This window comes from Balaenoptera physalus, assembly GCF_965194825.1.
Source record: "Balaenoptera physalus genome assembly, chromosome: 1".
NCBI classification, from domain to species: Eukaryota; Metazoa; Chordata; class Mammalia; order Artiodactyla; family Balaenopteridae; genus Balaenoptera; species Balaenoptera physalus.
In genome coordinates this window covers 157,047,256-157,074,566 of record NC_138882.1, presented here as the reverse complement: position 1 = coordinate 157,074,566, position 27,311 = coordinate 157,047,256, and the positions used below count along the sequence as shown (strand labels likewise).

At 51.3% G+C, this 27,311-nt stretch overlaps 1 protein-coding gene and 1 pseudogene across 3 annotated transcripts in view; both read left to right on the top strand.

Annotated features, from left to right (window-relative positions):
- LOC309646906 (uncharacterized protein) overlaps nucleotides 1-27,311 on the top strand; it is a 231,055-nt gene that overhangs the window by 100,535 nt on the left and 103,209 nt on the right. The window lies entirely within an intron of this gene.
- On the top strand, nucleotides 4,109-5,046 carry LOC309646904 (protein BEX1 pseudogene; annotated as a pseudogene). The gene has a single exon. The product of its transcript is annotated as a protein BEX1 pseudogene (transcript).

Genomic DNA, 27,311 nt, shown 5'->3' with positions numbered 1-27,311 from the left:
GCTCCTGGGGATCATCTGATCTGAAAACACAAATATTCACTCACCAAATACCCTTGGAGTCCCTCCTCTGGGCCAGGCCCCTTGCCGAGTACTAGGAACCCTATTTCTACCCGTGGAGGCACTCACAGTCCAGTGGAGGGGGGGGTGTGTGGAAATGTATGGAGGCCCACCCCAAAGCAGCATGTGCTGTGACTGGGGTATGGACGTCCCATGGGAGTGCAAGGGAACCTTCCTGGTAAGTCTTCCTGGAAAGAGGGATGTCTGAGCCTAATTCTGAAGGATGAGGCAGACTTTGGCAAGACGGGCAGGGGTAGGGGGTACGTGCTCCTGGTAAAGGGAACAGCACAAGCAAAGGCCCAATTGTAGGAGGCAGAGTGAGTTGCAGGTGGAGAACAGGGTGGTGTTATGGACTGGAGACGGGACCTGTGGGTGTGAGCTGCAGGGGAGGTGAGCAGGGACAAGCATTCTTTTGCTCAAAAGTATTTATTGACTATCTACTGAACACCAGGCTAAATTGTGAAAGGCCTTGAATGACATTCCCAAATCCCAAATTTCCCTTCCTGGGCCCTGGCCTGTGTGCCCCTAACATTTATGATAAGAATTTGTTTCTAAATTTAGTTAATTATGTTTGGTTTCCTCCGTCTCCCCTTGGGGATAGCTGCACTAGAAGAGTTGGGACAGGAAACTGGCCTCAGCACTGGGACTAGCACCAGGGACAGTGCAGCCCAGGACAGGTGACATCACAAGGGTGGGAGCCAAGGACATGTCCTGGCCAGCTGGCCTCTCCGCCTGGCCTTTGCTCTCTCTCCTTGGCTGCCTGTGTCTTCCTAAGGGCACGAGGTCCAGCAGCCTCACTGCCCAGAGCTACCCTCTTCACCAGTCTCTGAGGTTGGTCCCACGTCTGGACATGTTTGCTCCTGAGGGGAAGGTGTTTGTAGGTTTGGAGCGAGGGCTGTTCTCAGGCGTGCCTGGGGTGGGGAGCACTCTGGGCTGGGTGAGTGCAGAGGCTGGAGCGGAGTGGCTGAAGGGGCCGGAGGGCAGAGAGGACCCTTGGGGCAAGAGCTTTGTGGAGGAAAGTCCCAGAACAGGGAGGACGTGGTGTCTCAGCCAAGAGGCAGAGCCCTACGAGTGCAGGGCGAGTGCAGGGCCCGGACCGTGGGAGAAGCGGTCCTGGTGGAAGGGAAGCAAGAGGGAGGCCTCATTAACTGCCTGATTCCAGTGGGCCGGAGCTTTGCTCACATTGCCTCATAGAACACTCCAATTACCTTGTGAGGGAGGGTCATGCCCCATATTGGGATTGGGTTTGATAATAGTGGCACAAGCGCAGAGAACTTAAGCAAGTTCCCCGAGGTCACACAGTCAGAAAGTGGTGCCGTTGGGATCCGAACTCAGTCTGTCTGACTCCCCAGTCACCTCTCTTTGCAGTATGCCACTGTGACTCTTTGCGCTTCTTGCTTCCCTCCTTTCCTAGGTGCGGTGAACCGCATCCCTCCCTATCTTCACGTGCTGTTCTTCCATCTGGAACATCATCTCTTCTGTACTTATTCCTTACCTGGTGATATTCTCAATTTTTTCAGGTCTGGGTCCTATGTGAAAGTTTCTTTGATCCTTCCAGGTAGATTTTATTTTATTTTGTCTATCCATCCATCATCCATCCATCCTCCACCATCCATCCCTTTATCTCTTGACTTGTTCCAGAAGGATTGCTGGCCTTCTGGGTAGAGTTAGTGGCTGCCTCCTTTGTGATTCCATGGCACTTCGTCCAACAGGTGAGCCCCACCACACTTGACTGCATGTGTTTGTTCATGTGTCTGTTGGTCCACCAGCCTGGGAGCTCCCTGGGGGCAAGAGTGGTCTCTTTCTTTCTGTTCTTGGCGTTGCCCAGCAGGCTTTGCTTCCTGCCCACCTCATCCTGACTCTTCTTTTGCACAAAATTTGGTCTGTTCCTCAAAGAGAGAAATTTCAATGTCTGGAATGACTTTGCGTTGAAATTAAGAGGTTTTTGGTTTTGTTTTTGTCTTTTTGGTGTCAAGAGAGACACTTCCAAAAAGCTGCTGTGAGATGGGAGAACTGAACTGGAGGTACTGCTAAGAAGTGGTTTCATTTGCTTTTCCCAGGACCATGGGATGATGCTGGAACTGTAGAGAATTCTGGACATTTTAGGGACCCTACACTCTCCTTAGCAGCCTGGGTTGGGTACATCTTTGCTCAAAACTAGTGGCTCATGGAGGGATGCTTGGGCATGAGCCAGTTCTGGATGGGGATGGACTGAACATCAGTCAGTTTTTTTCTCAGTTATGTTGTGGTAACAGACACACTATAGCATGCCCCAAATAGGGGCTCTACAATAACAAGTTTATTTTTCGCCCACATTATATTTTGTCTGTGGTGGCTGTGGGTTGACTGTGGCTCTGTTCCATGCATCCTTTTTGTTCCAGGATCCTTGTGAAGGAGCTGTCCCTACTTGGGACATGACATACTCAGTACAGAGAAAAAAGAGAAAGGGTCGAACCACGCAATAGTTCTTCACTCACATTCCATTGGCCAAAGCAGGACAACAGCTGAGTCTAATGTAAACTCTTCCCATGGGAGGCACTGGAAGCCAATCAGGAGCAAGAACACAACCTATTGCAGGTCAGAACCATCCTGGGGACTCAAGCCAGCTCCCTTCAAGGGAGCTGTCTTATTTCAGAGTCCAAGTCTAAAAGTCACCTCCTCTAAGAAGCCCCCCGGGATTGACCCTCCGAGTCAGGATTAGTGCTCTTCCTCTGTGCCCCCATGCCCTTTTGCTTTTCTCATTCCATACCAATCATGCTGTGTGTGATGTCTTTTAATGTGTGTGAATCTCCAGGCAGCAGCCGGCTCCTGAGAGTTGATAGCATGCAGCTCTTCCCAGCTCCATGGTCAGGGACATCATGTGGGCAACTTGAACTTGGCCAGGTTGGAGTATTTACATCACAGAGAGTAATAAATGCTACAAATAAGGACTATTTTCCTCCCGCAGAGGCAGCAAACACTTGCCATCAGTCACTGCCCTGGAGTACGGACAACGTGAGGGCCAGGTGTGCCGTGCTCACCTCTGCCTTCCTATAGGGTCTGGCGGGGCATTGGCTCTTCCACAAAGGATGACTGACGGCCTGAGTGAGTGGGGGAATGAATGGGTGCATGTTTGGGTAGTGGGATAGAGCAGTGAATGAATGTATGTCTGGCTGGATTGGAGTTCCTGTCTGTGTCTCTCTGCTCTTCCCCCGGGATCTCCTCCTCCTCCCTGTGCTCATTGCCCCAGGGGAAGTATGTGACAGGCAGAACACAGAAGGCCTGCAAGCCTTCCTGGCCTTTGTTCTCCAAGTCTCTGAGCTTGTGGAATTGAGAGAGTTTACAGACGAAGTAAAGGGGAGAAGAGGGATCAACAGACTATCTTGAAGAAACATAAAGGGGAGTCGAGGAGAAGCACAGCCAGCCCTGTAGGTCCTAAGCGGCTTTGCTGGGAGGTGATAAGAGCCTTAGGAGGAAGGGCTGTGGGGTGCAGCCAGGACACAGTGCCCTGGAGGTGGCAGAGGGTGGCCAGACATGCAGGGTCATGTCAGGGGGGCCTCAGATGCAATCAGTGTGGGCCAGTGCCCTGCCCCCACCCCGCAGCTTGACATCATGTAATCCCCGAAACGTGGACTGACCCCAGGAACATGGGGTAAGAAATTAGGTTATAGGAAACAAAGAAAGTGACGTTTCTTGCCCCCTTTACTCCCATGCTGGTTCACGAGATTGACACCTGAGGTTTATACTTGCCACTCACGAATGATTTAGATCAGAGGTGGGCAAGTGCTTTGTGTAGAGGGCCATATAGTAAATAATCTCAGCTCTGCCGGCCATACAGTCTCCTTCACAGCTGTTTAACTCTGCCATTGCAGGGAGAAAGCAAGCACAGACATACATAAATGAACAATGTGCTGTGTTCCACTAAAACTTCATTTATGGACACAAATTTGAATTTCATATAATTTTCATGTGTCTTAAAGTATTCTTCTTTTGATTTTTTTCCCAACCATTAAAACATGTAAAAGAGGGCGCACGTGACCGGCCCGCGCCAACTCGGGCGTGCCCGCTCTAGTGTTAGACCCGGCTGTTGGCTGTCGCTCGCTCCCTTCTCGGTCCCTGCTCCCGGTGGCCCTGAGGGAGTGCCGGCTAGGGTCGGCCCCCAAGAGTACGAGGCGCGGGGGCAGCAGGTCTGCGAGTGGAAGTGTCGCGGCGGCGCACTTGCAGCAAGAATCGGGAGGAGCAGGAGACAGCGAGGATAGGCCCAGGAGCAATGGCGTCCAAAGAGGAACAAGCAGTAAAAAATCTCTAAATGGAAAATGCCAACCAGGAGAATGGAAACAAGGATGAAAAGGGGCAAGATGCTAATAAAGGAGAGCCTTTCGCCCTCCCTTTGGAAGCTGGTGAATATTGTGTACCTAGAGGAAATCGTAGGAGGTTCCGTGTTAGGCAGCCCATCCTGCAGTATAGATGGGACATGACTCAGAGGCTTGAAGAGCCACAGGCAAGGATGAGAGAAGAGAATATGGAAAGGATTGGGGAGGAGGTGAGGCAGCTGATGGAAAAGCTGAGGGAAAAGCAGTTGAGTCATAGTCTGGGGGCGGTTAGCACTGACCCCCCTCACCGTGACCATCATGACGAGTTTTGCCTTATGCCTTGAATCCTGATGTTTTCCCTGAAGTTAGTAGGGAGACACACCTGCTTCCTAAACTTACATGTTTGTGACGTACCTTTGTTGTAAACCTTTTGGTGTTACTTGTTTCTTGTGGGTCTCCTGTTACCAGCTTCTAATTGAATGTTGTGTTTCTGACCCAATCTGTAAGTTTCTGTCAGCAGGAGAGTTTTACCTATTGCATGGAGAGATGTTCTTTATATATTGTGAAGTTAATAAAGCAGTTTAAAAAAGCAAAAAAAAAAAAAAAAAAGTAAAAGACAATCTCCACTCACAGGCGGTGCCGGATTTGGCCCGGGGGCTGTATTGTGCTGACTCTGACCCAGGTGATTGGGTGTGGGGAAGAGCTAGTCCATCAGCAAGTCAGTAGGGTAAACACACCTGGGCAGGGGGGCAGAAAGCACACTTGCCTGGGGGGACACAGCATGAACCTGTCTGGAGGGGGAACGCCCCTTCCTCTCTCCCTCTGCACCCCCCTCCCCTCAGCCCTGCTCTGGTTCCCCGGGCCCTTGTACATTCCGCAGTTGTCCATGGCGCTTGCCTGCAAGAAGCTGGGCCCTCCGTGGGCGGGTGGCCGGGCAGCTGGACTCAGCACGGCGGGCGGGCAGGCCGTGTTCAGTCTCCGGGAAATGAGTGTGGACACGGCTTGGGCCCCGTGGGGCGGCCCACCCTGGTCTGCCCAGATCAGGTTCCCGGCGGCGTCTGAGCACTGTAAACACGGCGGCTGGACAGGCCACCTCTCCTGAGGCCCACTGAAGGCGGCCCTGCCCAGGGGGAAAGCAGGATTGGGGCTGACAATTTGACATAAACCACGGGGCAGTGTCCGGCGGCTGGGGAAGCCTCGAGACCCCCTCTCCAATGCTCCCACGCTCGCTCTCGAGGCAGCTGCTCCCAATTACCTTCTCCTGTGGAGCCAGGGGTCTTTGGAATGGGGAGGCTCCCAAGAGATTCCCTAGCTACCCCTCCTGGTAGAGGTAGGGAAACTGAGGCCCAGAGAGGAGCAGACACTTGCTTAAGGTCAGACAGGGGCTAGAGGCTTGGTCACTAGCTTCCCAAGACAGGGCTCTGGATCCCTCTCAGGGTGATCTAGAGAAGAAAGTCTCCTGGGGGGCACCTGGGGCCCTGTCCCTTAGCCTTCAGCTGCCCCCTGAGGGGAGGGAGGTTCCTTTGGACCCATCCAGAGCACTGGAGTGGGAGTCGGGGACCTGACCATCAAGCCCAGCGCTGACCCTTGAGGTTTAGAATGCTCACTTCCAGCTGAAGAAACAGACTAGGAGTGGTGAAATGACTTGCCCAAGGTCACCCAGCTAGTCAAAGGGAGAACCACAGTTCAAACCCTGGCCTGTCAGATTTCTAAGTCTGTGATCTTCATTGAGACACCTTGTTTCAGTCCCAGTCCTGGACTTGTGGGGCCCCAGGCAGGTCCATGCCCCCTGGGCCGCTGTGGGTGGTCTCCAAGGGCTCTCCAAAGTCTTGGGATGCTGAGCTTGCTGCCCATCTGAGGATACCTCTGCTGTGGCTGAGCTGGTGGTCTGGATGCGCTTATGCAAACCCCCACCCCTCACCTAGTCCCGCTGACATCGTGGGAATCTCATGCCTTGGGGCAGGTCCTCCTGCCCAGGACCAGGTAGACTGAAGCAGGGCAGGTCTCAGTTCCCTTTCCCGTCTTGCCCCAGGTCCAGCGACTGCCAAGGCACCTCTGTCACACACAGGCAAAGCAGACACATGGGCAGGTGTGCTCCATGCATTTACATGCATAAGGGAGTGGACATGGGGAGTACAGGTGATGAACACCTACTGTGTGTCAGCTGGTAAATGCTTAACCCATGCCGTTTCTCGTGTGTCTTGTAGCCGGGCAGCTGTTCCCATGGGAGCCCACCCATGGTAGATGCAGGCACTGACCTGAGTGTGCGATCAGGTGCACAGACACTCACACGCGCCAACACTCGTAGCCGCTTGACGTGCACACCAGCTCTTGTGTCCAGGTATGAGGACACACCTCCCACACGTGCATCCTCTCTCATACTTTTCCACGGGCAGCTCTGGCCGGCGTGCCACCACCTGGACTTGGGATTAACAGTCTTCTCTGGGGTCTTTCACCCTCTTGTTCTTGACATATTTCAAAGTTCTATTCAGAGTTAGATCTGAGGGTGGGGAGCTGGGAGCCCTGAGAGTGGAAAAACAGGCGATTTGGAAAATTCCTGTCATTTTTGGGCTCCGTTCAAAAACACCCATGGGAGCCACAGTGGTGTCTGCCGACCTCCAGCCTTGGGCTGGCCCACTGCCGCGGGGCAGGCCTGCCGCCTCCCCTGGCCCGGCCCAGCCTGTTCTCTGACACCAAGCCCACCACAGTCTGGTTGCCTCTCCCCCATTGAGGGGTCCTGCTGGAGAGCCCCGTACACGCTCAGCTCACTCCTTCCTGCACCAGGCCACCCCAGCTGTGCATGCCCTACTGTAGGCTGACGATAAGAACAGTGGACGCCGAGTACAAGCTGACTGCTCTAAGTGTTCAACACATATTACTTTATTTTCACAACAAACCTATGCAGTATGAGCTACGGCTATACCCATCTTACTGACAAAAAAACTGAGGCACAGAGAGATTAAGCAACTGGCCCTAAGTCACACAGCCAGAAAGTGGAAGAGCCAGGATTCACATTCCAGTGATCTGGCTCCAGAGTCACCGTCTTATTCACTCCACTGTGCTGCCTCTTGGGACACAAGGCAGGTTAACCTGGAGAGGTGCCAGGACCTCAGAACCTTAGGTAGGGCCAGGAGGAGAGGACTTGTACCTTTCATGGGTCTACTGTGTGCCAGGCCCTGTGTTGGGAGTGCCCACTGGCCTCCCTGGCACCAGATTCCACCCCACAAGCTATCCTTGACACTGCAGTTGGAGGATCCTTCCTAAAGCGCAAATGGGCCCTGCGGGCTCAGCCCCTCTGGATGGTGCGGTCTCCTTCAGGGTCCTGAAGGGTTCCCATGGGCAGGGCTGCGAGTGAGAACGCCGTGCTGACAGTCCTCTGAGGTCCTGCAACGGCCGTGGCAGCAGCCCCAGGAGCAGACGCATCTTTGTCTCCAACCCTGCCTGCCTGCGCTCCCGCCTGCCATCCACATGGTGGAAATGCCGAGGAACAAGGGCCTTCCTGTCTTCCCCTCTTTCCCCCTTCTCTAAAAATAAGCTGGAACCTTCCCCTCATCTGCCCCCAATTTTCTCCTGCTTGACCCCAACGACCCTACACCCTCAGATGAGGCCACATGTGTGCCCACTGCTGGACAGATGGGCCGACCCCGCGGTGCAGATGGTGGGAGCTGGGAGCCCGCCCTGGCCTCTGCCCCAGCCCAGTTGGCCCCTCCAGCTATGCCCAGAACAAAGCACTGAGCCAGCCTCTGGTCTGCGGGTGGAGTAAGGGAGAACTAGTTTATAACAGGAAGCTCCACCCGGGTTTTATGAGCTGTCATGATAATAATAATCATCACCCACATTTGTATACATTAAGCACTTTCACAACTGTTATCTCCTTTAGTGCATGCAGCAAGTCCTTGAGATTGGTATTATTGTTAATACTTAGATTGAACAGATGAGGAAACCAGAGAGGTTAATTTACTTCCCTAAGGTTGCACAGCTGGGAAAGAGCAGGGCCAGGATTCAAGTCCAGATCCTCAAATTTAAAATTCTGCCCCTTGACAATCTCCCTCCTGCTTGCTGACGTCTGTACCAGGCAGTAGTTCTGGTGCTTTGTGCCCAAGGATCTTCATGTTTTTCTTTTAGCTGTTATTTATTGAGGGTCTTTGTGTGTGCTGGGCATTGTGTTTGGAACTGCACCATAACTGGGGAGGAAGGAATCTTTCTAAAAAAATTTTTATTGATGACACCCGTGATTTTATAGAATGCTCACACTAACCCCATGATACAGGTCACACCATCACTCTTTTAAAGTGATGGAAATTGAAGCACAGAGAGGGAAATAAAAACCCAAGACCACGCAGCTAGTAAGTGGCAGAGCCAAGGGTTCAAGCCTGAGAATGCAATCTCTAAAGCCCTTGCTTTTAACCACCGTGCTCTACAGTGTGAGGAAGGAATGATTGAACTTATTTTGAGAAGGAGACTGAGAGATGTAACTCAGCTTGCCAAGGCCGTTCTGCAGTAAGAGCTGGCATCGGGGTTTGGATTGAAGGCTGCCTGACCCCAAAGTTTTTCTTCTGCAAAACAGTTCACAGTAGTTGGTATCATGTGCTTCATTTTAGTTAATTAATTCGACAGCATCTTCCGAGTGTCTGCTCTGTGCCAAGCACAGAGATACAGGGGTGAATAAGACACACAGGTCCTGCCCTCTTTGGCTTCTTGATCTAGCGGGAAATAGACGTGAAAATGGCAATTGTGGCGCAGGGTGATAAACCATTATTAGCCATAATAGCTAGCTTTGCACGGTGTTTATAGCTCACTGAGGGCCCCAAATAGAAATCTGGCCATTTCCATGTCTGCTGAAAATGGTCTAATGGCTTCTCCTTTGCTGTAGCATCACATCTGAACCTGGGATTCAAGGCCCCTGTGATGTGGTGGAGCCCACCTCTGCATCCCAGTCCCCGGCTAGCCCCCTGCCCCACTTTGTGCTCCAGCACTAGCAACTGCTAGAAGTTCCTCCCACACAAGGGTGTTTCTCACCTCCATGGCTTCATCACGCGGAATCTCCGCCTGCAGTGCCTACTTTCCCACTCCCAACTTTCTCCTGGTTAACTCTTATCCTGCAAAACTCATCTCAGATGGTACCGCCTCCCCAGGCTGGGTGGGAAGGAGTTTCCTGTTATTGGAGGTGTCTGAGCCAAGGATGGAAGATCAGGGCAGGGTGACAAATCACTTAACCTCTACGGGTCTCAGTTTCCCTTTCTGTAAAATGGGCCCAAGAATAAGCCTAACTATAGGAGAATAAAAGCCTTGCTAGGGGGAAGCACAGTAGCCTGTGGGGGCTAAGAGGAGGAGTATAAACAGCCTTTGGGTCAGGAAAGCTTCCTGGAGGACTTCATATCAAGGCGGAGGCTCAGTGATGTTTTTATTAATAGCAAATACTTACGTGGTGCATCCTCTGTGCGGGGTGCTGCTCCAGGCCCTTTGCACGTGTAAGGTCATTGAATCCTTGTGACGGCTCTATGAGGCAGGCCCTGTCATTATCCCCGTTTTACACATTAAGAGATTGAGGCACAGAGAGATATGGCAACTTGCTTGGGGTCACGCAGCTAAGAAGGGGCAAAGCCTGGATTCTACCTCAGGCACTTGGCTCCAGCGTCCACACTCAAACCACCTTGTCATTATGAGGAGAGGAAGAGCAATAGGAGCGGAGGGTGGGGTCCACTTAAACTCTGGGGCAAGCATCACTGTACTCAGCAGCACAAAGTAGAATGGGTGCCTTCATCCCTCCATGCTCCAGTGAACAGGCCATGCCCTCCGGACCCTCACAGGCCGGGGAACTCTTGCTCTGACTCCACTCACCCCAGGGCAGGGAAGGCCTCTCTGTGTGGGGCCCACCCAGGCACCTCCTGCTCTGCCTGGGCAATGGGGCCTCGTCTGGGGGGCAGTGGCTGTGTTCGCACCGCCTCATGCTGATAACGGCCCATCGCAGGCAGAAGAAACATTCTCCTTATTTCGCAGGCGAAGGAATTGAGGCCCAGAGAGAGAGTAAAGGACTGGGCAGTGTCCAAAAGGGCAACTTGAAGCTGAGATTCTGGACTCGAAGCCCAGAGCATCTCCTTAGCAACGGGGATACCCATCATTGCCATTTCCTGGCACTGCTACGTGGTGAGCAACGGATGGGAGAACCTTTGTCAAAATCTCGTGCTAGGTCTGCCCATGACACCTGCTCAGTACCTGGACACTCCCTTTCCTTCCCTCAGGAAATGGATGAATGAATGAGTGAATGAGTGTAGAAGTCACCTAGAAAGGGGGGGAGTTGGGGGGTGGAAGATTTCTCGCTGCTGTGGACTCTTCCTGCTCTGCCCCACTTGCTGACCTGGGCAGCTGAGAGCTGGTGGTGTCTGCTCAGCTCTGCCAGCTCTCCTCGCTGCCTCAGAGCTCAGAGCCCAGCGTGTTTATTCTTATTCATCTGACACCCCATCCCCCTACCCCCAACCTCCCAGCTTCCACGCTGATGTGGGGGTCTGGGAGTCAATGGGATTGTTCTTCTGACCTGGCCCTTGGACTCACTTCTGTTTGGAAGCCAGGGGGCACTGCTCAGTCCGTGAAGAGCCGTGAAAAAAGCGACTCCCTTCCCTCCCCTCCCATTTGTAGGGGCTTTTCCTGCTTTCACAACACTTTTCCTGCCTGTGACCTAAGGCGATTTTCACAGCCCATTTTACCCGAGAAAAAGGCCAAGACAAATGAAATGACTTGCTCAAGATCAGGAGCCAGAACTCAGGACCTTTACCACAAAATCATGATGGTTCCCTGCCTCCCTCTCACTCTCCCTCCCTCCTCTCTCTTCCTTTTCTTTCTTCTTTACACAAATATTTATGTGGAGGAGGAGGGGAATAGGAGAAGAGAATAAGTGGGCATGATGGAGTGGAAAGAGTACTGGATAGGAGTCAGGAGCCTTGAATTCTGGTCTTGGATTTGCCACTAATTTACTATGTCACCTTAAACAAGTCGCTTTCCCTCTCTCAGCCTCAGGTGTTTACATTAATAACCTGGAGCAAGGGGCTGTCACTTCCATCCTGATACTTGGGAGGCTTGTAGTAAGAATAAATTGAACGAAACAATACTTTGTTCTCACATCTGCTCACTCACCTGACTATCCAACATCCATCCATCCGTCCATCTATCCATCATCCTTCCTTCCTTCTATCCATCCATCCATCCTCCATCCACTCCCCCATTCACCATCCCTCCCACCCATCCACCCATCCATTCATCCTTTGTGTCCCTGCTATGTGCCATGCACAAGAGAAAGACCATACTATTTATGGCCTGGCTCAACTGCCGTCTCCTACAGGTCCCTTCCCTTGTGGAAACTGACTGCCCATCCCTATTTCTTCCTGGACAATGTTGGTCCCTTTTGTCACGAGTCCTTAACTAGACAGGGAGGTCCTGAAAAGTGATGACTACAGCTGATCCATCTGCGTGTCCTCAGCATTATCCAGCCCTCAGCATCAGTGATTGCTCTCTGAGTTCACAGCTGTTGAGCCCAACTCAAGTCATAATTCATCCTCAGCTTTCTGGGACAGTTTGAACCAGAGTAAAGAGCCTGCATGGCCAATATTTGCCTCTGATACCTTCTTCCCTTTGGGATCTTAATCTTATTCTCCCTCCCTCTTCGGAGATCCAGAGAGATTGCATCCAACCCAGGATTACACAGCAGGCATGGGGCGGTGGGCGGGATGGGGGAGGGGGAGGGGATGAAGGAGGGGGGGATTGGGGGAGAGGAGGATGGAGGGGCAGACTTGAGACAGAAGTCTGATCTTCTTAGGCCAGTTAGTGATCCACATGGTCTCACTCACTGGGGAGCTGCCCATGGAGACCTGCCACCTGGGCCGTCAGCTCTGAATCGCTCACCTCCCTGTCCATCTTTTCCTCCCCCAACCTGCCCAGCCAGCCCAGCTAGCCCTGCTGTACCAAGGCCCATCGGCTGCGCTGGCCAGACACTGGGGTTGGGTGGGGATTGGACGGTGGGGAGTTTGTTATTTTCCTGCTCAGGCCTACTCCAGAGTCACCAGACCTCTGCTGGCTGGCTGGGCTGGCCCATTCTTTCCTGGTTCTGACCCGCTGTGGCGGTTCCCAGCGCCCCTCTGAGTGACAGGGGTCAGGCATCCCCCCAGGGCCTGCATCATGTCACTGGGAGCTGGGAGCTGGCCGCACAGCCTCTCTGGGCCCAGGGGCCAGGTCCCCGCAAGTAGAGTGTCCTTGATGGGCGGGCTGTCAGCAGAGGTGGTCTCACTCCTCCCGCTCCTCCCCCCTGCCTCCCTAAGAGTCTCATTAGCTCTCAGCCACATTGGAAGAATTAGGGGTGTCTGGTAGAGGGAGGTGGCTGGTTCTCACAGCAGGGGCTGTGGTTAAGTCCTGACACGTTGGCACTGCATGTGCGCTGGCCATGGGCAGTGGGCCCTGGCTGTGCAGATGCTGTCCCGGGGACTCTGTGTGTACAGCCTGCCCAGAAAACCTTCCTCCCTGATTGGCCTCATAGCCTTTTTGGACCATGGAGAAGCCTCCAGTATTTTTCTTAGAAATATTTTTTTCCTTTTTATAAATTTACTTACAAATGTATAAAAAGCCTGCCCTCGGGCTTTCTCTAGTTGCAGCAAGTGGGGCTACTCTTCTTTGCGGTGCATGGGCTTCTCATTGCAGTGGCTTCTCTTGTTGCGGAGCACGGGCTCTAGGCGCGAGGGCTTCAGTAGTTATGGCGCGTAGGCTCAGTAGTTGTGGCTCACGGGCTCTAGAACGCAGGCTCAGTAGTTGTGGTGCATGGGCTTAGTTGCTTCGAGGCATGTGGGATCTTCCTGGACCAGGGCTCAAACCCATGTCCCCTGCATTGGCAAGTGGATTCTTAACCACTGCGCCACCAGGGAAGTCCCTCCGGTCTTTTTCTTTTTTTGTATTTGTTGTAGATTCTGCTCATTGCGTGTGGAAAGGCTCCACTTATTCTTGGGTCTTAGTTTGACATTCTCTGTGTGACCTTGGAGGAGCCCTTTCCTCTTCAGGTTTCCATTTGCTTGTGGGGTTGCTATGGTCCTAAAAGCCATTGAGTTGACTGCCTGGGACGCAGATCTTCATGTTTATGAAGGGCCTCATGTCTGCTTTCTTTAACCTGCACAACTATCCTCGTAGGTGCTATTCTCACACCTATTTTACAGATAAGGAGACAGAGTCCCAGAGAGATTAAGGGACATGCTGGAAGTCACATAGCTAGGAAGTGGTAGGGCTGAGATTGAAACCAGCTCTGTAGTATTACAAAGCCCGCGATCTTTCACCTTCTCTGTGCCCTTCCAGAAGTCCAGTGTTCTGCAGTTCTGGAATGCCTGCTGTCTACCTGATCCTGTGGGGTTGTGGGTAGGTGGGGGCCGAGGTTCCTGCCCTCGTTGAACCGGGGAGCTGAGGTCCAGGGAGTAGTTAGTGGTCCGGGCAGCTGGGGCTGCAGGAGTGGGCACAGCCTGAGTCCCTGAGTGCCAGGGAGGAGGGCTTCAGACAAGGACAAGACAAGGGACAGTGCTGAGGGCGACAGTGATCATGTCAATGCTCCTCCACCTGCAAAACTCCAGGAACAAACTTGCCTCCTCCCTCCCCTTTTTGTGATAATTCAACAAGACCTCTGCCCCTCTCTTTATGTCATTAAGAAGTAATAATAGCTAAAAATGTCCAGGATGCCAGCTCCTTTCTGCATCCTGTGTGGAGCCTTTTACATGCGTGTTGTCGTTGAAACCTCACCACCACGATGTGGACGAGGTCCTATTATTATCTACGATATAGAGATGAGGGGATGGACTCGGTGGGGTGCAGGCCCTGGCTCGAGGTCTCACAGCTGCAAGTGGCTGAGCAGGGATTTGATTCCGGGTCTGTGTGGGACTGTGCTACTCTCTCGGCGCCCGGCCACTACCTGGGGAAGCAGGAGGAGCAGAAGCCTCCCCCGGTCCTTCCCAGCTCAGCTCAGGCGGGAAGCAATTAGATGGGCTTTGTGGGGCCTGGGAGAACCTGGGCCACGACATCAGCACGTGTCCGCACCTCTCTGTGGTTCTCAGTCAGCTTCTCTGTCCAGTAGACTAGTTTCTAGTGGTTCCTTGGAGGCGTGGAAGGGCTTTGGGGTATCTAGAGTCTGGCCCCACGAGAGAGCGAGGCAGTCAATTCTGGGTCCGGCCCAGCAGGAAAAGCAGAACTGTTCCAGTCTGGGCGGGGCCTGCACCCTTTGGTGGCATCAGAGTATCCAGTGCTCACCTCGCAAAGTGCCAGGCCCGGAACTGGCGACACATGGATTTGATTGCTTGGGAAATCTGCTTGGGGGGCCTAGGGTAGGGGAGCAGGGGTGGAACAGCTGATCGGCCTAAAAATAGCATAGCCTGGAATTCCAAGGGGCTCAAGGGTGCCCCATTCCAAATTTGGAAGTGGTCCAGAATATTCTTTGTAGCAGGCACCCTACATGGGTGGCTTTTCAGCACTGTGGCAGCAGCACCGGGGCAGGGGAGATCGGAGTCTGGTCCTGGCGTGCCCTCTCGCTGGCTGAGCAACCTGGGCAGAGCAGGCGCTCACCTTCTCTGGACCCCTACTGCTCCTCTGCCTTGGCTGCCTGATAATTCCTGCCTGGCCATCTGGCAAGCTGGTTAGAAGGATGCATTTGGACAAATGTAAACTGTCAAGTGCTGCATACGTGTCTGCTGTTACTGCCAAAAGGGAGGGGACCCTGGGAGTGCTGAGTTCATGATAGTCTCTGGGTGTCAGACAAGCCTAAGCTCTCTATGATGAGGTTCACAGCTTCCAATGCCTTCCTGTGGCTCCCAGCCTCTTCACATAGATGTTCCTTGTTGCTTCTTCATAGAAAATGCTTCCTATGAATGAACTAAAATCAGAACAGTCCAACCATCAAATGAGCTGTATTGAGAGGTAGTGAGCTTTCTGTCACTGGAGGTATGCAAGACAGAGCCAGACAACACCTGGCAGGGAAATCATCTATGACTTAGACTAGATGCTACTGAACTTCGTCTGACCCTCAGAGTCTGGCCATCTGTCCACAGAGGCTACACTTCACCTGCTCCCTCTGCCACAGGAGTGCCTTGTCCAGATCTGAGGCAGACACTCTATCCCCGATCCCTCTGCACTGCTCCACACTAAACTCGGCACCCTCACTGCCCCTCAGGGCTCAGGGTCCAGTCCTTGCCACACCTGGGCTTCCTCTTCTGGGCATGTTCTAGTGCTCTGGTCATGTTATCCCCCAGGGCCTCAGTTTCCCCACCTGCCAAATAGAGACGCTAATGTTTGGCACTCCAGTTTTGCAGGCCTGAGCAGGGACAAGATGATGTCAATTCACAGGCACCTCAGACACCACAAAGTCCGATTCCCCTTCAGTGAATCTCCTCCTCTAGAGAGGGCAGGCTGGGGTCTTGGGAGAGGGGACCTGCTCGAGGCCACAGATGAGACAGCACAGCAGAGCCACCTCTTGAATCTTGTTCCTCGGTGTCCAGTGCTGTCCTTGGAGCATACTCAAGCACCGAACGGGTCTGATATCACCATTATGAAGCCGAGTTTGAGTCTTGCCACTTACTGGCTGTGAGGCTTGGGGCAAACCACGCCCCTTCTGTGCTGTAGTTTCCTGTCAGTGCATTATAATGTCACCTTACAGAGTTGCTGAGGGGATTGCACGTGATCACATGGGGAGGGGGCCAGACTCTAAGGCCCAGGCTGTGGGAAGCGGCACAGGACAGCTGGCTGGAAGTTCTCCAGCCCTCAGAGATGGGAAGTGGAAGGGGCTGGGGAGTCAGCAAGGCTTCTTGGAGAGGGGAGGGAACAATGCCTGCAGCAGGCCTCCTTGTCGAATTCCCACTCAACCTGCAGGTCTTAGCTCAAAAGGGCCTCTTCTAGAAGTCCTCCTTGAGCCACGAGCAGCGCCGGCTCCCAGGCTCCCTTGCACTTTGTGATGCCTGCTGACAGAAAAGCTTCTTGTGACTGTGTTGGAGACTTGGGTTGGAACGCCTTACTAGCTATATGACCTTGCCCTTGTTTTCTCAGCTGTGAAATGGGCACTGACAGAGTCAGCCTCATAGATCGCTCTGAGAATAAAGTGTTTGGTTTAACATTGAGGATGTGCAAAACAAAGGGTAGCCATTGTGACGATGACGATGATGATGACATTCGTTCATTCATTCACTCATTCATTCATTTGTTCAGAAACCCTGGACACACCCTTCTCTGAGCTCCAGCTGGGCACTAGAAATACAGCAGAGGATAAAACAGTCCCTGACTCCTGGGAGCTCAGAATCTAGGTGAACAACCTGCAAATCCACCATTCCACACCCAGTCCAGTGCAAGTTGCAGTGGCTCATCTAAGACCCAGAGGAAACACAGAAGGAGCCCCCCAGCTGCCAGCAGGAGTCAGGGAAGGCTTCACAGAGAAGGAAGCATTTGAGCTGAGAGTTGAGGGATGAGTTGATTTTGGCCAGGTGGGCAAGCTGGAGAAAGGCTGCCCAGACCCAGGACACAGCATGTGCCACAGCCCAGAGGTGGGAGAGGTGATGGGGACCCCTAGGCAGATTGTGGTGTCCAGAGCATAGAGTGAAACCCTGGGCCCAAGACAGAACCAAAGTCTGGGGACCATCTCCTCACTCAGTTGGCCATAGAGAGTCATGGCCACAAGGACCTTCCAGGAGGGGCAGGTTTTGATTGATGCTGATGCTGCTGAAGATGGTGTGACAGTGATTTGATGTTGCGGGTGGCACCGTTCAGGCCCTGCTCCCCGCAGACTGCTGCTTGCAGTGGGCTGGCACATACTCCCTCAGGTCCCAGGGTGTACCGGCACCGGGAAGCGATGCCGCTCAGTGCTCTTAGGTAAGCGGGAATGAGCTCTACAATCAAGGATGCCCCATCCCTGCATTCCAGCCTGGAAGGGCCCTGAGGTTGCTGAGCTCCCCACCACGGTGCTGTATCTACCTCTGTGTCCCCTGTGCCTAGCACAAGGTGGCCTCGAGTAGGTATTCACAAATGTCATAAAATCGGCTCCCCTCATGGCCATTCAGATGGAGACAGGGACCCACAAAGAAGGACAGGGTCACACAGCGAGACAAAGTGTCCCTTGCTGGCGTGGACCAACTGGCCTTCTCTGTTCCACCCACCCGGTCAGTCCTGTTCCCTTCCAGCCCGATGCTCAGTGTCCTTCCTGGGAAGAGCCTGGGCGGGCTAGGCTGGCGGTCACTCCGCCCTCCCCAGGATCTGAGCCCTGAACCTGAGGACCGCCCGAGGGCAGGCGGCAACCTTCCGAGGACTCCTTGAAGCCATCCTTGTCTTCTTGACGAAAGGCATCTGGGGCCCGCCAGCCCCTCCTCCGCCCAAGTGGGAAACACAATACGCCGATAATGATCTAATATTTATACAACGCCTTTCTACCAGATGCATCCCAACAAAGTTTACAAGCTGTTCCTGCTGATGGCGCAATGTATTCCAGATCCTCTCCCTGGCCCCAGCCCGCCCCCACCCTCCTGCTGCTCTCATCCTTGGGTCCCAAAGGCTAGCAGAGACTCCCGGCATCCACCTGAGGGATGGAGAGCCCAGCTGGTTGGAGGGACTGCCACTCCCATACGGTCTCTGGGCACTGCCCTGTGGGGAGATAATCTGTGCCCAGGACTGGGGTGAAAAAAACCCGTCCAGAGGAAGGCAGGGCTGCACTTGGGTTTTGAAGTTTGGCCAAAACTCACAGCACCCCGCCAGCCTCTCCCTATCCCTCCACAGCCTCAGACCCGCAGGAGGGACCTGGGAGGGCCCGGCTGCCCGCGCGAATGTGCCTCCTCAGTCACTTCCTCCGAGGCGGCTCCATGAATGAGGACTTGTGTTCATTCCCTCCCATAAATTGCCCCTGGTCACCAGGGCCATGTTCTGTGTCAGAGTCCCTGACCACCGGCCTTGGACAAAACCTGCTTTGTGAAGTCCGGGTGGAAGACAAACAAATGATTATGACCTTCATTTATCCCCTCCCCCACCTTCTTTTCTTGGCCTGGAGTTAAGACCTTTTTTCTCTGTCAACAATCTTGACTTTGTTCCCTGAGAAGGAAACAGCTCCGGGAGGGACTTGCAGAGAGGCTGCTTGCAAGAAAACCGTTTGGGAGGAGGGTGAAAAAAGACAGAGGGTACAGGAAATGGCAGACATTTTTTGTTGAATTAAACCATTAGGAGTGACCCCCAAACCAGAGCAAGGCAGAGGGAACAACTGGATACATTTAGGTCAGGACAAGCAGCCAAGTGAGGAGCTGAAACCAATTACCATAAATGAATGTTTCTCTTTTATTCACGACCACCGTGCCTGTTCCCAGGATGCTCTTGGGCGTCTTATAAAAACAGATGAACTCTCTGGTTTTGTTCGGGGAGTTAATTAGCTAATGCAACTGTTGGGCAATTTATCAAACATTAGCGCATGCTGCGATTAATGACCAAGAGAAGTCGTCACTGGCTGGTCCAAAGCCACAGAGGCTGCCCAGACTTCAGGGCTCAGGGTTGGGTCTTCTCCTGGGTGGGGCCATTTACTTAGGATGTTGGTGCCTTAGAATTAACAGTCACCCCCTCAAAACCTGCCCCTCCTGGAAGGTCCTTGTGGCCATGACTCTCTATGGCCAACTGAGTGAGGAGATGGTCCCCAGACTTTGGTTCTGTCTTGGGCCCAGGGTTTCACTCTATGCTCTGGACACCACAATCTGCCTAGGGGTTCCCATCACCTCTCCCACCTCTGGGCTGTGGCACATGCTGTGTCCTGGGTCTGGGCAGCCTTTCTCCAGCTTGCCCACCTGGCCAAAATCAACTCATCCCTCAACTCTCAGCTCAAATGCTTCCTTCTCTATGAAGCCTTCCCTGACTCCTGCTGGCAGCTGGGGGGCTCCTTCTGTGTTTCCTCTGGGTCTTAGAGAACCCACTGCAACTTGCACTGGACTGGGTGTGGAACGGTGGATTTGCAGGTTGTTCACCTAGATTCTGAGCTCCCAGGAGTCAGGGACTGTTTGATCCTCTGCTGTGTCTCTAGCGTCTAGCTGGAGCTAGTGTCTAGCTGGAGCTCAGAGAAGGGTGTGTCCAGGGTTTTTGAACAAATGAGTGATGAGTGAATCCATGTACAGCAGTGCCCTCCTGTGACTCCTATGGTCTTAGGCTGTCCCTCTGTCCACAAAAGGAAAGGGATCTTGGTTCTCCCAGAGTAGGCTTTTTTCCACTGTGGAGTTGCAGAAAACTGGCATCCAGCTAAGAGCCACACAGAGGATCACACAGAGAGGAGGAAGACCTGGGTTGTGGCCTGGTGCAACTACTTTCGCTCTGCAGGCCTCAGTCTTCTCATCTGTGAAATGGGCTAATTAACCCATCTCTCTCTCTCTGAAGCTTCTTGAGAGAAAAGCTGCAGAGGAGTACATGGCCTGGGGGGCAGTCCCAATACAAAAGGGGAGGGAAGGCAGGAAACTGAATTGAAGCTGCCCTACTGCTTGCCCTGAATAACTCTGACTTGAGGAAAGAAGTGGTTCAGCTTCTTTACAGACTTTTGGCTAAAAAGACCCTCTGTGTGTGGGGTGGGGGAAAAGAGCTGATCTTCAGAATCAGAAGGAGCTGGGTCCAGTCCTGCTTAGCTGTGTCCTTGCTGTGTGACCTCAGGCAATTCACACCATCTCTTGGAGCCTTGGTTTTGGTTCTGAAAAATGGGACAATAATGCTTCCCACCCTGGGGCGTGTCAATGTCTGACAAGTAGTGAGTCTGGCCCCGGGCCCAGAGCAGGGCCTCACTACGTAGTAGCTTCTCTTATTGTCATTAATTACATTAACAAATGCCACTGGTGGGTGAAGAAGCGTGGAAGGAGCAGCCCTCAATCTGTTGTCTTCTCTGTTTCTTTCTTGCTGGCAGGGTCTCAGTGTTGAAGAATTAACATTTTTCCTTTCTGCTAATTCCACTAAAATGTGTTTCCAACCTAGCAGCTACACTGTCCCTGGCCTGCTGGGGCTGACATCTGCCAGAAAAGCAGACCACCTTCTCGGATTTTCCGTTTGCAGTTGGGAGGGCGGGCTGGCAGAGCAAATTACAAAGCAGACTCCGGCTCCAGCTCCTGCTCGGGCGGGGCAGGCCCCTCGTGTGGTGGGCGAGGCCCTGCCAGGAGCTGGCTGGAGTTGGGCCTGGAGCAGCAGACGCCCACATGTCTGGGCAAACAGGAGTCCCCGCGTGTCCGTGGGCCAAGAAGGAGAGCAGGGAAGGATGCAGGCGAGAGACCGAGGGGCTTCCTGGCTGCAAGGAAGGATTCAGGTAGGAGTCCTCTCTCTGGGACTTCACGCAGGTTGTTTTGCCTTTTTCAGACTCAGTTTCCTCTCTCTGTAAAATGGGAACACATATAGGTCCACCATCCCTTATCTGACACGCTTGGGTCCAGATCTGGTTTGGAGTTTGGAATGTTTCAGAGTTTTAGAAAGTGCTACTGTGTACATTATGCTTTATTAAACACCCCCAGCAGGGTAAGGAGAGCAGCCTGTAAGCAAACAGGTGATGATTTCTGCAGTGAAATGTATGGATATTCACATTAAGTAGGATTAATAAAGACCATAAATAGCTTCATGTAGGTTCAGCTCGGGTTTTTTGACGCCAAATGAATTTCTGCCAATGTATGGAAAAGTTCTCCTTTTTCAGAGCTTCTTGGATTTCAGGGTTATGGATAAAAGACTGTTGCACCTGTCACATCTGTGGGATAGGGTTGTAAAGACGGCATGAGCTAGAGAAGGTAAGGCAGCTTGTGGACTTTCAGGAAATGGGAGGTATTGGTTCCCCTGGACCAGTGGTTCTCAACCTTGGCTATATATTGGAACCACCTGGGGGGCTTTAAAACCACTGATGCTCAGACCCCACCCCAGGCAGCTTTAAATCCAAACCTATGGGCCTGTAGCTCTGGCAGAATATACCTTGGGTGATTCCTTTTTGGTAACAGCTTTATTGAGATATAATTCATGTATCAAATAATCCACTCACTTACGGGATACCATTCAGTTCTTTTTAGTATATTCACAGAGTGATGTAACCATCACCACAATCTATTTCAGAACACCTCTCCCATTTCCACAGTCCTAAACAACTGTGAATCTAATTTCTGCCTCTATCGATTGCTTATTCTGGACATTTCATATGCATGGAGTCATATAATATGTGGTCCTTTGTATCTGCCTTCTTTCACTTCGCATAAAGTTTTCAAGGTTCATCTATGTTGTAGCATGTATCAGTACTTCATTACTTTTTATGGCCAAATAATATTCCACTGAAAAGATATACCACATTTTGTTTATCTATTCATCTGTTGATGTATATTTGATGTAATACTGCTATGAACATTCATGTACAAGTTTTTGTGTGGACATATGTTTTCATTTTTCTTGGATCTATACCTAGGAGTGGATTTGTTGGGTCAAATGATAACCCTATGTTTAAATTTTTGAAGAAGTGCCAGACTGCTTTCCATAGTGGCTGCACTATTTTGTATTCCTACCTGCAGTATACGAGGGTTCTGATTTTTCCACATTCTTGTTAACACTTGTTAGTATCTGACTTTTTGATTGTGGGCATGGTATTGGGTATGAAGTGGTATCTCATTATGGTTTTGATTTGCATTTCCCTGTTGACTAATGATGTTGAATGTCTTTTTAAGTGCTTGTTGGCCATTTGTATATGTTATTAGGAGAAATGTCTTTTCAGATCCTTCATTCCTTTTAAAATGGGTTATTTATTTTTGAGTTTCAAGTGTTTGTTTGTTTTTTGGCTGCTCCATGTGGCTTGTGGGATCTAAGTTCCTTGACCAGGGATTGAACCCGGGTGGGCCATGGCTGAAAGCACGGAGTCCTAACCACTGGACTGCCAGGGGATTCCCTCAAGTGTTCTTTATGTGTTCTAGATACAAGTGCCTTAGCAATTATATGATTTTCAAATATTTTCTCCCATTCTGTGGGTTGTCTTTTCACTTTTGTTGGTGTCCTTTGAAGCACAAAAGTTTTATATTTTGATGACGTCTTTTATTTTTTCTTTTGTTGCTTGTGCTTTTGGTTTCATATCTGAGAAACCACTGACAAATCCAAGGTCATGAGGATTTACCTTATGCTTTCTTCTAAGAGTTTTACAGTTTTGGCTTTTACATTTAGGCCTTTCATCCAATTTGAGTTAATTTTTGTATATTATGTGAAGTAAGGATCCAAGTACATTCTTTTGCAGGTGGCTATTCAAATTGTCCCTTCTTGAATAATTCATATACGAGTTTGAGAGCCGCTGCTCTGGAATGTAAACCCCAGGAAGGCAGAGCTGATGCTTGCTATATCCTTGGCACTGACCACAGACATATAGGAATGAATAAATGGATGAATTCATGAATGGTTGGATGGATGAGTAATGTCTATACTCCCAAGATTCCAACAAGGGCAGATGTGTCATGAGTCGGAGACTGTCAGGTCAGGCTAAGTGTTGATGGAGACCAACCTCTCTCCTGGGGAGAGCCCCCTCTTGGTAAGGCAGGGCTTGTCTCAGCATCTTTTGACATAGCTGTGGTGTTGGGGAGCGCTCTCCCTACAGAGCTGGTCCCTGGGAAGTGGTCTCATTGACCTGAAGGAAAGTTCTTCCTCACACAGAGCTGAAACTTGCCTCCTTGTAGCTCCCTCTCTGTCCCCAGCCCCAGATCTGCCCTCTGGGACCCCACCTGGTGCTTCAGTCTCATCTGCTCTGGGCCAGCCCTAGAGATTGTGGGGTGATGAGGATGGCTGCAGCTTCCTCTCCTGCTGTCTGAGCAGCACCCACTCCCCACGGGATGGGTTTCCAGCCCCTCACATCCCAGCTGCTTCCTCTGCATCCATCCCAGTTATCTCTGTTCTGCCAAGGGGCAGGCCAGGACTGGACACAGTCCATCAACTGGGATCTAACCAACCAGCTCAAAGGAAAGCCAGTCCAGTCCCTCCTTCTTCTGCACCTACTTGACCTCTGTTTAGTCTGGGCTCACATTAGCTCTTTTTAGTCAGCCCCGACACATTGCTGACTCAGATAATTATTAACATTGTAATATAGTATATCTTGTTATTTATTAACAAACAATATGCTAGTATCATCAATAATATATTAGAATATATTAATGATGATGAGTATCATCTACTGAATGTTTGCTGTGCGCCAGTATTACGCTCAGTGCTTTATAAATGTTGTCTCATTTGATCGTCTGTTACTCATCACTGTACCCGTTTTAGAGAAAGCTGAAGCTCGGAGAGGTTAAGTAGCTCATTCAAAGCCACAAAGCTTGGATACGAATCTGTGCTTGTCCGACTTCAAAGCCCCCAGTTGTAAGCCCTGTGCTATCCTGTCTCCAGGTGACTGTCCTCCCTGGGGGTGGGAATGCTCTCGCTGTCCTGTGCTGCCCTGCTCTGCCCTCCTATGGCTGGTGCTGAGCCCGTGACACACCACACCCTAGTCCTTGCTCTGTGCCTTTGATTCTGCCATCCCACATCCCCGCTCATCTCTCTGCAACTCTGGGCTTCCCTCTGTGTCTCCAGCCTGCGCTTTATGTCCTTACTGACAAAATTCCGACCAGGAAGGGATGTGCAGAGGCAGAATCCTTCATATTCACTCTAGACCCTGCCCAGCTTAAGTAATAATCCTCCTGCCGTCGATGGGGAGCCCCACCGACGTGCGTCGTCACACCTCGCCTTGGGATGGAAGAAACGAGCCCCGCAGCACCGTCCCTTTCCTGGTCCTTGGTGTACCTTACAGCATGGCTGCCCGGGTAGGGCACGTGGGGGGCCTACATCCCCATTCTGAGGAGGAGCGAGCTGGGAGTATTTTTCAGATAGACACTGAGACCAGCCGGAGCCGGAGCTGGACCCAGCTCTGTAGCCTTGCCCTGTGCTCTCCTCCAAGGAGGTACTCCCTCGTCCCACGCTGTCAGCCTAGCCAAGCCCCCGTGGCTGTGAGCGCGTTGAGTGTAGCCTGCAGAACCCTTGGAGACCTCTAAAAAGAAGGGAGGCCCTTGAAATCACTCCACAAGTTCATTAGACACATTTTCAAGCTCCTAAATGGGCTCTAAGAAGTCATAGAAATAGCTGGTGGCTTCTCTCCAGCCTGTGTCGTTTGACCACTTCACTTCACTTCGCTTCACTTCGTTATAACAGATAAACTAGACACAATCCCCACCTTCTTGTCCACTCGTTCATTGACTCATTCAGTGAGTCCCTCATTCATTAATCACTGTGTTCAGTGAATTATTTGTTCATTTGTTCACTCATTCATTTCCTCTTTCATTCATTTGCCCAGATACCTGCAGAGGTCCACTTCCTTCCCTCTTTCAAGTCTTTTTCTCTGATATCACATTGCTAGAGAGGTCCCTCATTCTCTCCCCCAACACAGGAGAAGCCCTTTCCCTGTTTTATTTTTCTCCATAGCACCTTCTTAATATGCTATATCTAATTTACTTATTTGCTTTTCTCGTTGTCTGACTCTGCTGACTATAATAAACTGGGATTTTGTCTGTTGCTTTTATTATTAGATCCTCAGTGCCTAGGATTGTGTCTGGCACATAAAGGGGCGTAAGAAATGTTTCCAGAATTAGTGAATCTGCTCATTTATTCCATAAATCCAGCCCTGAGAGTCTGCTGGAGAGAGGGTTGCTTTTGAAGGGGGTCAGGATCCAGGATAGGTGCTTGGGTGGTGGCTGTGGACCGAGCTTTGCAGGCTGGGGAGGCTTGTGTTAACAGAGGTATTGATGGGTGATCGACAGTGCATTCTATGTTGGTGGGAGAGCTGGTGCAAAGCAAGTGGAAAAGTGAAGACTAGACGGTATTTGCAGAGACGTTCCTCGTACCTAGTGGCTGGATTTGGTGAGTAACTGAATGTGGGGCTGAGAGCAAGGGAAGGTTTGGGGATGACTCAGGTTACGCGTTGGAGAGTCTGGGTGGAAGGTGATGTCACTAACTGAGGGGGACACTGGGGGCCCCAAGAGGATAAGGGAAGATGATGGCTTTAAGACCTCCCTTTCAAAAGCAACTTTCATTTACAATTTGACCCCTTTTGTGTGTGTGTTGGGATGATTTTATTTTTGATTCATGTTGTCTGGTTGTGTCAAGCGCCAGGAGAAGAGGTCGTTTGGCTGCCTTGTCCATCTCTGCTGTCTCATATCTGGGTGTCTGTGAAATGTGGCTTCTTGGTGTGGATGTGGAGGGGGTTAAACAATGAAAGACTGGCCCATGAGCTTTTTTTTTTTGCTGTGGTCAGCGGCAAGGTTGTGGTGAGACCGGACTGGGAGATGAAGCATTAGTGTTTGACACTTGGGCCCGATTGCCTCCAAATGAGCATCAGCCTTTTGAAAATTGTAGATAAGCCTGCTTTGGAATTTTGAGCAAACATCAATCACAGCACCAAAGCTTTGGATCTTATGTGAAATTACAGCCAGAAGAGGAGGAAGAGGGAGAGGAGCAGCTGGGAAGACTGCCTGGAGGAGGAGTCTTTGAAGGACCATTCCCTGTTAGAGGGAGCAGACCTGCCCTGCGGGACCCCTGTGGGAGGGCGCATGGAGGCAGTTCTACAGCATGAGGATGGACCCTCTTAGAGCCAGATTTTGGCAAGAACGGGATGGTTTGACTTGGGAAGTAGTGAGCTTCCTGATCCATGAGGTATGCAAGCAGGGGCTGAACAGCCAACTATTAGGGAGGCTGCACAGGGGATTCCTGTTCTAGTTGGGTAGTTGGAGTGGACTTCACCTTTGTGGTACTTCCAGGACTCGCATCCTAAGCTACTAAAGGGATTTCAAGATTAAACATTGTCACACCATTGCCCCTCTCCCAACCCTGAGACACCCACCCCTCAAGGACCCAAACCCATGACCTTGAATGACGGGAATTATTAATAGATCATAATAATAGTGTTCCAACTAATGAATTTACAATAAAAGGACAGAGTCTGGTATCACCCACCATTTTGTAATATCCAACAAATGAATGGATCTCGGCACTGAGCATCAGTGGGTGCTAACAATCCCAGAAAGAGACACAGCCAGACTTTATATGCTTCTGGTGAAACAGCACAGCCCACCTGTCATCTTGCCAAAGAGGTTGGAGCCGGAGCCTGATCTACTCTCTGGATCCAGCCACAGATTTGAAGGAAAGGCAAAGGACAAATACACATGGTGAACGGCACCGTGAGTATTCAATCAGCAGACTCCAGAGTGTGGACCCTCTGTAGGTCAGAGAGCCAGGGTTCCTCAGCAGATAAATTGTCAGGAAAGGTAAGAGATGGAGGTGGAAAGCTGGGGATTAGGAGAGACCTAAGGGATATGCCAAATATAGAAAATGGGCACAACTAAATGACAGTGTCTAGGGATGTACATTTGAGTGATAAAATTATAAGGAAAAACAAGAAAGTGATAATTATAAAAGTTAGGATTGTGGTTAGTTTTGGGGAAGAGAGAGAATTGTGATTGCGATGAGACACCCAGAGGGGCTCCTGGGGCCGCTGGCACCGTTCTATTTCTTGATCTTGCTAATCTTACAGGTGTGTTCACCTTATAATGATTCACTGAACTGTCTGTTTTTGTGTAGTTTCCTGTTATTTTACAACAAAAAGGTTAAAAAAGAATAAGTCACATATGCACTATTTTGGTGTTCCTCCTTACATGCCAATATGTTGGCAGCGTCTCATCTGCTGTGGGTTAGGTGACCCTGACTAGCAGTGGCCTCTTTCTTCCAGCCTCCCAGACATGCTGAAATGTAGAGATAAAGAAATAAAGAGAATGGAGAAAAATGGCTGAGATGGAGAAAAATCATGGCTTAAAAACACCAGTTACAGCAAGAACAAGAAAGAAGCCCATTTGTAAACTTGCAGGTCTCCCATTAAGTTGACGCATCCCTTCCCAATTAATCATACTTCCGCTGAGAACCGGTGTGGGTCCAGTTTGGGGAAAGGAGGAG